This window comes from Triturus cristatus, chromosome 10 (assembly GCF_964204655.1).
Source record: "Triturus cristatus chromosome 10, aTriCri1.1, whole genome shotgun sequence".
Lineage (NCBI taxonomy): Eukaryota > Metazoa > Chordata > Amphibia > Caudata > Salamandridae > Triturus > Triturus cristatus.
In genome coordinates this window covers 79,648,188-79,664,046 of record NC_140593.1, presented here as the reverse complement: position 1 = coordinate 79,664,046, position 15,859 = coordinate 79,648,188, and positions in this window count along the sequence as shown.

Below are 15,859 nucleotides of genomic sequence, written 5' to 3'. Positions count from 1 at the left end.
CTCCTATTGCAACATCTAGACCGAGCGAAGGGTAAGGGAGGAGGTATCGCGATTATTTATAAAAAACCATTTCACATGTCGTTTTTACGACAGCCCCCTATCGAATTGTGAAAACGTTCATTTTAACATCCAAATGTCCCCTTGTAACTCCCTCTCAGGAGTCCTTATTTACCGTCCACCAGGGCCTTTAGGCTAATTCTGTAGTTCCTTACTCGAATTCTCAACTGCTCTTTCGAGCATTTCCTCTAACATGATAATCCTAGGGGACCTCAACATCCACTTTGACAAAAACGACGACGATACCACAGTAGAACTATTGGCAGACCTAACAACGCTTCAGCTTCGTCTCCAGAATAACCAACCTACCCACAGGCTCGGACATCTTCTTGACCCCATCATATGCAACATCGATGATCTTATAACCAACGCTCCGATCCCTTTGCCATGGTCAGACCACCTACTTATCCCTTTCAGATGGGAAATACCTAACATCTCCCCTCCCAATAAACCCTCTGTCGCCCCCACGCGTCCCTGGGCTAAACTTGATATCGAAAAATGGAAGGAAGCCTTAGAACGTCGTAAACCAACTCATGATTCAGACCCTATAACAGCAGACATAAAGTTCTCCTCTTGGATCGAAAATTCCCTCAACACGATCCTCCCTAAAAAACCGCACCTCACTTCCCGTAAAAAACCCCGGCCCCTTGGTTTACACAGGAGACCCGCCACCTAAAAAAACTTTGTAAAAAAGCTGAAAGAATGTGGCGGAAAGATTTCGACCCTGAGCAAAAGAAAGACTACAGACTGTCGATTCTTGCCTATAAAAAAGCCCTGAAAGAAGCACAAACCGCCTTCTTTCAAGAGAAAATTAATGCGGCTTCCCACTCATCAAAAGAAACCTTCCAAATTGTCAAACAACTCCTAAAAACACCAGAACCATTAGGATTTGTCGACCCTTCAGACAATCAATGTGACAAACTGGCCGCCTTTTTTGATGAGAAAATTCAACACATCCTACAAAAACTTCCCCCCCTCTCCAACGCGGATCTTCCTCTGGTAACGGCAGAACAGACCAGCACGCCTAAAACGGGACTTGATTCATTCACCCTTATAAATCCCGACACTCTGGCGCCTATTCTTCAGTCACTCAAGAGTGGCTCTCCCTCAGACCCAGCCCCAGCAAGTATCTTAAAACTTGTCACCCCGACTATCCTCGAACCACTGGTAAACGTAATCAATGCCTCTCTGATCAACGGAACAGTTCCCCCCAGCTGGAAAAAGGCGAAGGTTAGGGCTCTGTTGATAAAACCGAATCTGGACCCTCTCAACCTTTCCAACTTCAGGCCAATCTCCCTCTTCCACTCACTAGCAAGTTAACAGAAACATTTATAAACTCCCAACTATCCAACTATCTCGAGACCAATCAATTACTCAAATCCTCACAGACAGGCTTTCGCCCGGGTCAAGGCACCGAAACCACTATCTTGACAGTGGTCGAGGAGGCCAGGAAGATCATGGACGCAGGAGGATCAGTGGCAGTGATCCTCCTAGACCTAAGTGCGGCCTTCGACACTGTCAATCATCAAATCCTGACCCAGCGACTCAGTGATCTTGGAATTTCAGGCCTTGCCTTATCCTGGCTGAACTCATTTCTGGCAGACCGCTCCTTCCAGGTTATAGAGGGCAACCATGCATCCAAAGATACACCTGTTCGCTGTGGAGTGCCCCATGGCTCTTCTTTAAGCCCGACACTCTTCAACATTTACATGTCCCCCCTGGAACAGATAGTCACTCTACATAGGATAAAACTCCTTACATATGCAGATGACACGCAGCTGATAGTTTCTCTTACTCAGGAAAAAAATCCTAATATAGATCTTTACTCATGCCTGACTGACATCGTAAGCTGGATGGACAGATCCCATTTAAAGCTTAACGGCGAGAAAACGGAGATCATGGTAATGGGGAATCAAGCTCACCTCCTCACAGACTCCCTCTGGCCGCCTTGCATGGGTAAACCTCCATCCCCCAAGCCTTAGATTAAAAGCATCGGTCTATGGCTGGACAATAAACTCACTATGCAAACCCAAGCAAGAAAAACTGCCGGAGCCTGCTTTGGCCTCCTGCGATCTACCCGAAAAATCTTACCTTTACTCCCTTTCCAATCAAGGAAACTGTTGTTACAGGGTCTCATTCTATCAAGGCTAGATTACGGCAATGCGCTATACCTTGGTGCACCTCTAAAAGCCATTACCAAACTTCAGGTAGTTCAAAACGCCGCTGCTAGGATTCTGACCAACACCAGGAATCGCTGTTCAGCCAAACCAGCCTTGCGTGCTCTGCACTGGTTACCCATCATGGAAAGAGTGCAGTTCAAATCACTCTGCCTTACACATAAAATTCTGAATGGCAAAGCCCCCCCCATACTGAGAGATTTAATCACTCCCTATAACACCCCTAGACCCCTTCGATCATCCAATGCCAACCTTACTAAACCACCCAAGATTCTGCGAGCACGCTCAGGAGGCCGGCGCTTCTCCTACAATGCGTCAAAGATGTGGAACGCCCTCCCTCCCGACCTCCGCGCCCAACCTAATCTTCTGGCATTCCGAAAATCCTTGAAAACATGGCTCTTCCCATGAGCTTCTCTCCCTTTCTTCCTATCAGAATCTGTTCAGCGCTGGGACGCTTACGGGCAGCTATGCGCTCTATAAACCCGATAACATTAACATTAACATTAACATCGCAGGATCTTGGGCCTGCCCTTCGAGTGCAGAATTCATTGCAGGGTCTTGGGCCTGCCCTTCGAGTGCAGAATTCATCGCAGGATCTTGGGCCTGCCCTTTGAGTGCACAATTCATCGCAGGATCTTGGGCCTGTCCTTGGAGTGCAGAATTCATCGCAGGATCTTGGGCCTGTCCTTGGAGTGCAGAATTCATCGCAGTGTCTTGGGCCTGCCCTTTGAGTGCAGAATTCATCGCAGGGTCTTGGGCCTGTCCTTGGAGTGCAGAATCCATCGCAGGATCTTGAGACAGGGTCAGGTGTCCACGTCATAAGGTAATGACGTGTTGTTTTGTAGTAGCACTCCATGCCTCATCATGGTTCTAAAGCTCTGTGATAATGAGTCCTTCTAGTGCCAAATGGTGCATTGTTTGGAGGGTTAATGCACCTACTCCAGAGTATTGCTTGTAACTGGCCAACAATTTGTATTTTTTTACTTTATTTTTATTGTTCTAACAAACCTGGCATAGTTTAAAAGTTAGTACCTGTCTTTATTGCATTGCACCTCTAACACAAACAGCGCTTACCCTCTCTCTGTAGTACCACAGTTGATCCCCAATCCTCGGTGTAGTCTTGGAGCGTGAGTGCCTCAGTAGTACAGCCATCCTTTCACCTCAATGTCCTTGTATGCCAGGCTGGGTCACTGGAGAGGCCTACACTTCGAAGGGGCAGTCATTAACTAAAATGGGGGGAGGAGGAAATAGTAAGAGCTGAAGGGTGGGAAGGAAGGTTTAGCTAAGGGAGACTGTAGGGGGGAGGATGAGGTGAAGAATGAGGGTGTGGCGCTTACACTACAATCCTGTATGGAGAAATAAGGTTGGGGAAGGGGTGGTGACCGGTGAGTTGGTGGTACCCTTGCAAGAAGCGGCTCTGGAGAGCCTCGGAATTCTCTCTCCTGTAGGTCACTCTTAGATCCTTATAATTCAGGTGTTTGGACTCCCTCTGTGGCTCTTGTTACGAGCTGGGGGTCAGAAACTACTGGGCCCAGAAAGCAGTCCATCTCATAAAGAACCCTTTAATTTACCTCTGGAACATAGCAGCTTTGGACTTCATGCTGCTGTAAAAATCCTGCTTTATGTTGAAGCCAACAGGCTGTGTTTCTAAAAAAAATGGTTCTAGTGTGTATCCTGGTAGGGCACGGTGTCCTGACTCCTGCAGAGGGCAGTGCTGCACCGCTTAGTTGCTCTTGCCTGTGAAAACGCCAGAATCCGTGATACTTTCCACTGTGTTCTGGTAGATGTTGCTGAGGGTGCAGCTGGGAAAGAGTGAGGCTGGACATGCATTTGAGGATAGACCTGTGCAAGGGAAGGCCCACGGGCAGGCAGCATTTGAGACTGTATCCGGCATAATGAAGATATACCTCGTCATATGCTGGTCTTGATTGTCAGGGACTTATCATTCCTGCAAATCGGAATGTATTTGCTTGTATTTTGATGTCTGGCTTGTTGCCTGAGAATTTGATGCTGTGCCTTTGTAAATGATGCCTGTGCTTTGCGATTTGTACTGTATTGTGGCTAACTGAGCTTGTCTTGGTTAGCTCAGGCAGTGTCAGGGAACCTAATGGTTGCACCTTGGAACCCTATTTGGAATTATGCATGTGAATTTAGTGATGTGCCTGGGTGTTTGGTACTGTACGTTCCAAAACATAACATGCGTTTATAAAGCACATGTTTACCTGTTGTGCATTTTGCCAGGATCAGGGCTGTTCCTGAGAATCGATGACTGGTGCAGGCGTATAAGGGCTACACCCTGGTAGCTGTCATCTGAACATCTGGTAGTTATTGCTCTGTTTGTTAACTTTGGTGGTGTCACTTCCAGAGATGTTGTTGGGGACAAAGATCATGGGACATAACTTCCTGTGATATATACAAAGGTCCAAGTTAATGTAACATCACTTCCTGTGATGTCACTTACACTATGCCTGGCATTTTGGTGAATTGACGTCCATAAGTTTACTTCTGTTTTGGGCCCCATTTTGACCACAGTAACTTTGGAACTGCAGCTTGTAAATACCAGTGGGATCACTGTTTTGCGTGTGGGTGTCTGTCTATCTCTAAATCCCTCCCATACCCTTCTTAAACGCTGCCTTTGTCCTCCCTAAACCCCTCCTATTTAGTAGGAGGAAGTATGTCCCTTTTTCCAGCCACTCCCCCGGTCCCTCCCACACTTACCACTATGTAAAAAACTTACATGCGTGAGGATCTCCCATAAAAAAAAGAGGGGTTACACTTATAGGTTTGTGATTTTCAGTTTGTAGTCCTTTAGATGTTCTTCTGTAGTGCCACTAAACGGACTACAAGATGCAGTCTGTACATAGGAACACAAGTGGGTTGTATGTTGAAACCATTCTTGCATTTACCACGCATGCCTTTGCAACACGGTCCAACCCACTAATGCGTCTTCACAACGCATTCCTTTACCACGCAAGTCATTACAATGTCTTGCCTTACGGACAGCACTGGAGTTTGGAACAGAATCATTTACTATTCCAACTCCAGTCTGCGCGACAGTAGGGAAAGTGTTGGACTTAAAGTCCAGCACCAGTCTAACAATGATTTCCTTAAGGCAAGTCGTTGTAACTACTTGCGTGGTGAAGGAATGCGTTGTAAAAACACATTTGTGGTTTGGAATGCGTTGTAAAGTCACAGCGTGTTTCGAGACGCGTTGTAAAGGCTGTTTCCCACACAAGTGCGCTAAAGGCAAAACATCAAATCTAGGTCACTTGAAAGATAGAAATGAAAACACATGCTAAAAAACAATAAGAGATTGCCTTAACAATCCAATAGGTATGCGTGTTTATTTGCAAGCATCGTAGGACTCCTTGGCATGTTTAGTTTGCAAGATATTAATATTTGCCAAGCAAAGTGTGATGAGTGCAGAGAGTAGGCTGTTATGCATACCGTGCAATTAAATTATCTCAAATGAATTTACCAAGTACTCCAAAGCGTAACAGTCCAACAGAAAAAAATACGGAGCATATTATCAAGAAACGGCGTTAAAATTATCGCCGCTTTAGCGGCAGAAAACTGCAGCCAAAGCGGCGATAATGGGCTAGATAATATGCCGCAGAGAATTCCCACAGAAGCCCATGTTCTGGTGTCAACATGGGCTTCTATTGGAATTCTCAAGGGCATATTATCAAATCCATTATCGCCGCTTTAGCGGTGGTTTTATGCCGCTAATTTTAACGCCGTGCATGATAATATGCCCCCAATACCCGTGACCGAAAATAAGAGGGCAGCCTCCAGCAAAAGTCACATAGAGAAAGACATTCTCCATTTTGCAAAAAGGGAGACAGGAGCAGCGGTTGTGAAGAAGGTCCATACTCATTTTTAATAATCAGCATCCAACGTCGACACTTCACATATATTTGGGCTGGACCAAAGTTACTAACCATACAATCCAGGGGCTGGGTTCTATACAGATGCAATATAAAATCAGGGCCTCATTTATGAGGCCCCTTGTGGCACTTTGGGCTGCCGGAACGTCAATTTTTTGACGTTCCGGTGGCACTATGTACCATAGCATATTTACAAGGCCACATAAAGCCACTTTATGTGACTTTTCACGGCCTTGTAAATATGTGCCCTTTTCACACAGAACGCTGCGTGAAAGGAGCGTTTCATGGGTGTTGCTGTGGGTGTTCCCACACAACACCCATGGAATCTGAAGCATTCCCAGATTTACGAGAAATCGTAAACCTGGGACTACATCAGATTCTAACGCCACCTCAGGGGTGGCATCAGGGAGGCAGCACACATTGGGGCATATTCACAAGGGCTTTATCTCCTTCTTTTTGGCTTTAAAAGCCAAAGAAGCGGAGATAAAAATATCGCCCTATCAACAACAGGGTGCTAACATGCAAAATCGCATGTTAGCACCCTTTTTCACTACGCTTCCCTTTGCATCTCTAATGAGATGCAAAGTGGGCGTTCCAGAGCAAAATAATAGGAGAAATTTCGCTAAGCAACATTTCTCCTACTATCAAGCTTCACGCTAACCCTGTTAGAGACAAAAAAAGCAGCGCTAACCACGGTTAACGCTGTTTTTTTACGTCTGCTAATTTTCAGACTTAGGGGCATATGTATCAAGCCCTTTTCCCATTCACAAAGGGGCCGATTCTCAAAATCGGCCCGTTTGCGAACGGGAAAAGGCATTTTGGGATGTATCATCCCAAAAGGGCATTGCAAATTAGAGAATCGCAAATTTGCGATTCTCTATTTTGCGATTGCATTTAAGGAATTGCAAATTGCGATTCCTTAAATGTGATGTAACAAGCACCCAAGTTGTGCGACTTCTCCTTAAGCAATCGCAAATTACCACCAACTTCAAGTTGGTGATAATTTGCGATTTCTTTGAAAGATGCACTTTTTGGCACTTTTCAAAGTGCCATGTGGCGCACATACATGCCCTTAGGGCATGTATGTGCGCCACATGCGCACGCATGCTCATTTCAGGGGTGCATCAGGGTGTCCCTATGACACCCTTGCACCCTTGAAATTATTCTCAATTTGCGATTCTCTGATTGCGAATCGCTAATTGAGAATGTCTTCCCATTCATTCCTATGGGCCTCCTGGCCCATAGGAATGAATGGGAACGTATTCCTTAATTGCGATTCGCAATTTGCTCATCACAATTAAGGAATGCCAAGGAATCGCTAACAATTTGCGAATTTTTACTTACATCTCGTTTGCGATTCCCAAATAGCGATTCTCAAAAAATTGCTATTTGAGAATCGCAAATAGAGAATTTGATACATATGCCCCTTTGCCATGTAATCCAATGGGAGGTGGATTACATGGCTAAATCCACCATGGGCTATCAACAAGGATATCCCTATCCTTGTAGATTTATCGCTGCATTACCAGCGATAACCTCCCAAAATGCCGCTATCGCTGGATTTTTTATTGCCTAGACGGTTAGCGTTGTTAATAACGCAATAACCAGGCGATATTATCCAGCGATAGCGGGCGTTAATAAAATTAACGCTAAGCGCCCTTAGCGTTAATTTTCCCTGTTCCTTGTTAATATGCCCCATAGAAAGATAAAATCGCCTGAATGTATTGATTTTGTGCAGGAAGGTGCCTTTTTCTGCACCAAATCAATCAGCCCTGCAACACAGTCACCCTTGCACCATCGTCCAAGGGTGCCTGCGTTGGCGCATGGCAACCCATTGTGCGCCAGCGCAGGGAAAAAAGGGCAGGAATGTCCCATATCTGATAGATACGGCGCATTCCTGCACTTTTCTTTTGACGTAGGGCAGCGCAGCTAAATTCCTTGCAGCGCTGCCCTGCAGGAAAACCTCATAAATTAGGTCCCAGTTGCCCAATAGAAAGGTTTGCGCACAAAAGAACTCCTGCCTGCAGAAGAACCATTGGCTGCCTGACTTTAGAACAGGGGGAAGAAATGAAACAGCAGGACTTATTTTTGCTTGTTTTCCTCAAAGTACAGTAAAGCATTTTTGTCATTTTGCCTGTTTGAATTTCGTTTTCTGTTTGAGGTTTTGTGGATACTATTATCACTAAATGCACTGGATAAAACTTCATACGGTTGAATGTTTATGCTACCAAAAAGAGTATGAATCCATTTTAGGACTAGGTCTTATTAGTGAACGGATGTTTGTTGCTTATGCATTTGTATTGATTCGGGTTACACAGGCCATTATGCAGCTAGAATATCACAACAGACCGAGTAGTTCTAGTTAATGTTTTTTTAATTTTAGTATGCATGTGCAGTTCTAATCCTGGGGACCATGGGTCCTGGGGGTTCACGGACCTACATCACCAATAACATTATTTCTGTCAATCACAAAAATTTTGAGATAATTAACTATACAAAGGTGGGGTCATATCATCAAGGACCGGCGATAATTATCGCTAAGCGCATTTAGCGCTAGGATAATTTTCGACGGGTAACGTGGAATTTTATCGCTGAGATAGCGTGCTATTAGCAACGATTATCTCAAAAGCGATAAAATTCCAAGGGCTGCCAAATGTGAGATTATCACTGGAAATCCAGCGATAATCTCACAAAGTTTGGCGTTAGCTTGTTGATAGGGCAGGGCATACTTCGCCATTATATCCACCTTACATAGGATATCATGGCTAAGTCAAACTAAAAGCAGGCGTAAGGAAAGTAGCGATAACCAAGGTTAGCGCTACTTTTCTTATCACCATGCCTGTTAGCGTGCCCATTGATAATTGGAGAAATGTCGGTTAGCGACATTTCTCCAGTTATTTTGGGACGGAACGCTCACTTTGCAACTCATTAGAGATGCAAAGGTGGGCGTTACGGGAAAGGGAGCTCATGCAAGGATTCATGCGATAGCGTGACCTTGCTGATAAGGCAATAAAATTATCGCCGCTTTTCGTCCGAAAACGGACGCAAATGCTGCGATAATTTTTATATCGCCTCCTTGATGATATGCCCCGTGGTTCCTCCAATGAGCATACTAGTTTCATCGAGTCACAATAATACTCACTTGAAGTATTGCCTGCCCAGTGGTTTTGATATATCTGTTAATAAAATCAATAACGATGCTTTTTAAAGGCTCTTAAAATTTTATAAAGGTTTTGGCCAGAAGCTGATTGCTGGTTCAGGACGGAGCATGCGTAAATGTGCAGAGTCAGTGTTCGCATTCAAACTCGATCCAACGTGATCTAGCAAACTGCTCCTGACTAAAAACTCTTTCGAATTGCTGATTATTTTCTAGGAAATCATATTCATATGCATACAGAGCCGGTGTACAACCACCCAGTGATCTACGCAGATATTAACAGATAGACTGCCCGAAAGGGCCTTCCAGGCGGCACGTTCTCCCATCCGCTGCTTTACAGGAGCAGGGACTCACAGACTACAAGCACCTGCACTTATTGTATTGGAAAGGGGACAGGCCTGCACTTTTCAGCACAGCTAAAATGCTTCCATAGCCAGAGTACTGCTTCCTGGTAGGCAGTATGTACTCTGGCATCATGAGCACCTGGGGCCCTATAACACATAGGCGCATTTTCTCAATTTTGTGCCACGGTGTACCTTAAAACAGGGAAAGTGTGCCCTATTACATTTAATGCGCTGCCCCGTGGGCAACTGCAAAGTCATGCTGCCCTGGGGACCGCGCATTCAAGTGAAAAATGGAGCGGATTTGAAGCAGCCGCTCTAGTATTTCATTGTGCAGGCGGACACCCGCCTGCACTTTTAAGAGGGGAGAGAGATTCCCTTGCAGACGGGTGCAGTGAGCGACTGCACCCCCTTACCCTCCTCCAGCGGGTTGTCATTGGAGGGAGCACAGGAAGCTTCTTTGCCTCTGCGCCCGTGTCTATTATACGGCACGATGCAGAGGCAAAAGTTTTTCCTCATTTGCATGGGGCCACGCCCCCATGCAAATGAGGGAACACCCTCTGGTGATAGCAGTGGCGCTATATGTGCGCCAGCGCTATCGGTATTACAGAAAGGGCCGCACAAGCAACTGTGGCCCCTTCTGTAATACCAAAGTGCCCCGGGGGTGCTAAAAGTGGGCGCACATCCCCGTTGCACCCCAGGGCACTTTCCATAATACGGCTCCTGGTTTTCTAGCTTTTATGAATTCGCTGTCTTTGTCACCTTTTGACACAAAGGAACTGTCGCCAGGTTTGTCCACAGCCGCGTCGTTTCATCTCTGTGCCTGTCGGTGACCATTGTCCATCCAGTTACTACTTCTATCCACCACTTCTGCTGAGAGCTCAGATTTCATGATTACTTATTGATTCGTGAATACGCATGCGCGTCTTATATCCGCGTGCAATCATTCCCTCCGTTGCAGCGGAAAGTAGCTGTGCCTAGTTCAGATAGCATGACCTTGTGTGTGTATTTTGTATATTTTATTATTAATATTTAAATCGTAGAAATGGCTTGGGGGTCCCTGGCTTCCAGCTCTGCTTCAACGTGGTCCACAGAAGTCAAAATGTTAAGAGCCACTGCTGTAAATAAATTGTACTTCCATCATTTTGAAGTCGACGTTCGTCAAGACTGAGCATGAATAAATGGTCCACCCTGATCCAGAGCCCCGTGTAGACGTTGCAGCAGACGTTTAATGCTCATTTATGTGTGGCTACAGGATGTACGTGTGTTTTATATGCAATAAGGGTGGACGGAATTTGTGAAATTGACTTTCGCAAATTATCGCGAAATTGCGCAAAATCTCCGCAAGCATGCGAAACTTTCGCAAAGATGCGGAGATTGCTTTTCCAACCCGTTTGTGATGTATTTTTGCGTGCTCGCAGGGAAATATATCTCCAACATGCCAATGCGGTCGCTAATGGGCGCGGCCATCTTGCTCGCGATGCTTATATCCTGTTCGCGATCGCAATGACGTGTTCGCGATCGCAAACTCTCGCGGGATAGCGTGACTGGCTACCAACAATCCAACATCTTGTGGCACGCGCGAACGGATAGGAAAACTCGTCGGTGAATGCAGGGACCCGGTAAGTCGCAATCGCGCAGGCGAGAATGCATTTTTGAAACGCGAAAAAGAAAAATACTTCCGTTTTGCGGCATGTTGCGAAAAATTTTACATTTTTGCGCTCTACGCGGAACGCGAAAATGTCAAAATATCGCAAATTACGCGAGCGGAACGAAATTTACCGCCCAGGCCTAATTTGAACTTGAACTATTCAATGAACTGCCTGCCCAGGGAGGTTTTATTTTCCAAAATTGCTATCATTTTTGGTTTTGCAGGCACCGGCCTCTATGATGCGTCTGGGCCACTGCATGTCCGGCAGGTTTGATTTTAATCTTACAACCTGCGCTGCTGGGGCATGTCCTACACAAGTCTGCTGTCCACGGGCTCCTGTTGGTGGCACGTGAGGCCAGTGGGGAGATGAACTTGTATGTAGACTTGAGAGGGATGAACAGAAAATGTATTGTGGATACGTTTCCTCTCCCAAATTCTGTGGAAATGCCATCAACTGGGTCTAATGCCAGGCACCCCACCACCCAGCACCTGGCATCTGCGTTGCCACCAGATCAGATTACATGAAAGTTCACAGAAACCTACATCTTTCATTACCACTCTGGGCTCTTACAGGTTCAGTAAGATGCAGTCAGGCTGGCCTCCATGGCATCTGCATTGCAGAGAGTGAGGCATACATTGGTGGGAGATCTTGAAAAAGTGAGTTGTTTCCAGGACAATGCCTTAAATTTCCCAGAAAACATGGGAGGCACACAATCACAGGGTGTGTCAAGTGTTGGGAAGACTGAAAGAAGCAGCATGGCATTGAAGGAATGAATCACATTTAGAAGATAGGAGGTCACATTTCTAAGTTACACTATCTCTCAGAAAGGGGTGAGGCAGAGGAGGTAATTTAGAGGCACCAAAGAACATTTTGGGGCATGGTGGAGATCTATTGTCATTTCATACACAACATCTTGACCAAGTACACTGCACTGAAAACTGTGACAGAGAGAACAGGAGTGAGGGGTGTGGAGTGGAATTTGATTGCTTATAGCAAAAGCTATGGCCAGCCCCTTATCTTAAAGCATATATACATGAACAGGTTGAGGACTGTCTAGTTGCAGAAAAATGGAGAGTGTGAAAGTGTATCATCCTGCACTTTCAGGCTGTAGAAAGGTGCAAAAATTAACTAGGCAGTTATGCAGACGGATGGGTAGTTGATTTCAAATGGTTTTTATGGAGAATATTAGGGGAATACAACACAAAAAAGGGAAGTAAAAAAAGAAAAAGACAGGTAATCCTGATACATATTGTTCTCACTTAACAGATGCGGTGTCAAGTATAACATCTCATTTAACAAATACAACGTTAAGCATAGCATATCCTGTACGAACTGATAGATCGTCTATCGAGTAATCCATTGATAAATGGGTAACATGTACGATGGTGCAGCTGCTAGTTTCAACTTGTATTAGAGATTTCTCTTTTTGTGTAGTAGCATATGCAGTTTATACATAAGATGTAAAATGTCAGAAGTTTTAGATTAATCAATGTATAAACGAAAAATCATAAGAAAACCAAGGATTCGCAATGTTGGTCAGAGGGAGCGCCTAGGAGGCGTCTGTGATGGGCAAGTAGTGTCTGGTGTGAGGAATTTGAGGTGATATAGTTAGATGTATTTGAAGGCATTCAGGGCGGCTTGAAGGTATAGAAGGATGAGTCCAAAGTGCCCCACATCTTCCTGTAAGTTGGACGCCAGGGAGAGAGTTGTAGAGCTATGTTGTCGGCACCTCTCAGAAAGATTAGCCATTCCTGCCACCGTTTGCATGAGATCAATTTGAAATTCTTCCAGTTGCCCAAAATTATTTTGCATGCTAGTGTGAACATTAAGTCAAGTAGGTCTCGTCATTGTCATTTTGTATTTGGGGGTCCGAGAAACCTAGGATATTATCTGAGTATTCTCTGGTTGGGTTAATATGTAGATTATGTGTTAGATCGTATCCCAGTAAGGTTGCAAGAGTGGGCAGTAAAATATCATATGTGCTAGGTCTCCGGCTTGAGAGTTGCAGTTCCAGCACTGGGGTGATTGAGTGAGGTTACGTTTGTGAAGCTTGGCTGGTGTCCAATAATCTCTGTTTATAATCGTGTATTTCGTGTGGGAGAGCGTTGGTGAGATTTTATTCCTAAATGATGTCATATGTATGCGTTTCCAGTCAAACTCGATACATTTAAGGTTGGTTTCTGTTTCCCACTTCCTTTAGTTAGCTGTCTGGTGTTTACCTGGTTTAGACATGAGTATTTTATATATCCTAGATACCATATGACCCGCTTTGGTTAATTGAGACAGTTTGAGGGGGAGAAAAGGATATACCAGCTTTATGGGTTGTTTAGAGATCTGAGCTTTAAGTTTCAAATACTTATACAAGGATCTGAACTTTAAGTTTCAAATACTTATACAAGTCTATGTTAGTCAAGTTCGTTTCTAGCAGCAGGTCAGCGAATGTTTTAGGAAAAGTATCTTTATACAAATCTTTTATCAAGTTAATACCTTTCTGTGACCATTCCTGCCAAAAATTAGGTTACCATCTATTCTCAGTTTAGAGTTATTCCAGATTGCAGCCATGTTGGATTTATCTAGCTTAATGTCAGCGTGTACCTCTAAGCGTGAGAGGGCCTGTTTTGTGTGTGGATAATATATTTAGAGTGTGGTAGGATCGATGTATGCATAGTCATAATGGCAGGCAGGGGGATGCCTTTAATTAGGTTTGCTTCAACTTCCAACCACAGGGGGTGGTATTGTGGGTTTTCTACAAACCAGGCTGCCCCTTGTTTGCAGAAGAAAGCAGTTTGGTAATTTCTAAAGTTGGGCAGTCCAATTCCTCCTTTGGATTTGGCTTGTTTGAGTTTTACCCGCAATGTTCTGGGCTTCGTCCCTTGCCATGAAAAATTGTTAAGGGCCTTATCGATTTTCTTCAAGAAGTCTTCTGATAATATCATAGGAAGCATACTGATAAGGTAGTTAGTGAGTGGCGTAATCATCATTTTGATCGTATCCACCCTTCCCTACCACGAGTAGTTCGGAGATTTTCTTAAATGTAGTGTTTTCATTCCTCTCTAGTGTAGTTATGAGGTCATTAGTAAATAACAGACCTAGGTATTTAATTGGTTCTGTTTGCCAAGCCAGGCCCGTGTCCCCCAGAATGTCTTTGCCACCCAAAGAATTAAGGAGCTTGACCTCTGTCTGGCTTTATTAAGTGTGTAGCCTGGGACTTCTGCAAATTCATGTATCGATTTCATCAGAGCAGGGATAGCCTCCTCAGCGTCCCTCGTCACTATCAGGACATCGTCTGAATAAGCGGCAACTTTGAAGATTGTACTGCCAAACTCCATACCAGGTATGTCTACATTTTCTCTTAGGTGTTGGAGAAATGGCTGTGGCTAATAGGAAAAGTGATGGGGAAAGAGTGCATCCTTACCTGGTCCCTTGTCGAAGTGTGAGGGAGGAGGAAACAGCACCCCGCTCTAACTTTTGCTTTGGGCTCATGGTATAGTGCCATAATCGTCCGTATTACTGAGTCTCCAAGGTAAACAACGTATACCACAAACCTTTTTCCCGCAGGGAATCACAATGCGGTTGTTACAACGACCGCGTTGTGATTCCGCATATCATTACTCCGCAAGTCGGAACAACGACTTGCGGGGGGGGGAGGTGTTGGATTTAAAATCCAACACCTTCCGTATTGTCCGCACAGACTGGAGTTGGAATAGTAAATTATACTATTCCAACATCCAGCGCCCCCCCCTCCGCAAGTCGTTGTTCCGACATGCGGAGTAATGGTATGCGGAATCACAACGTGGTCGTTGTAACGACCACGTTGTGATTCCCTGCGGGGAAAAAGACTGCGGGATAACAACATACATTCATCTCCAAATTTGAACCTTTCTAAGATAATACATAGATATACCCAGTCAACCTTGTCAAATTCTTTTTCTGCATCTATGGTGATGGCGACAGTTGGGGAATTGATTAGTTTGGCTTCTTCAATTGTATGGCAGAAAATCCTAGTATTGTCACTATTGAACCTTTGTTTTAGGAAGCCTACTTGCGAAGGGCCGATACGTTTGGCAATATATTTTTGTACCGATCAGTCAGGATCATAGCATATATTTTACAGTCGAGGTTAATTAGGGAGATTGGTCTAACTTTTTGTGAGGAGTGGATCTTTGCCTTTTTTGGAATGACTGTAATGAAGGCCTCTGCTGGGGTGCCTGAGACTTGCCCTGTGGATGCGAACTGTTAATATAGTTTTAGAAGGGGTTGTGCTAAAAGGGTACTGAATGTGTTATAGAAAGTAGCATTATATCCATCAGGGTCTAGGGCTTTGCCAGATTTTAGTTTTTTAATAGCAGTTTCGACTTCTTCCGAAGTGATAGGACCAATAATAGAGCTCATCTTTTGGTCTGATAGGGTATTAAGTCCTATTCTGTCTAAGTATTTCTTATTATTCATGTGTTTCAGTTTAGTGTTACTGCCATACAGTGTTTGATAAAATTCCTGAAATGTGTCCGTAATTTCATTAGGATTAGTATAGATGGTTCCTGTTTCATCTTTAATAGCATTGATAGCATATTCCTGTATTTTGAATTTT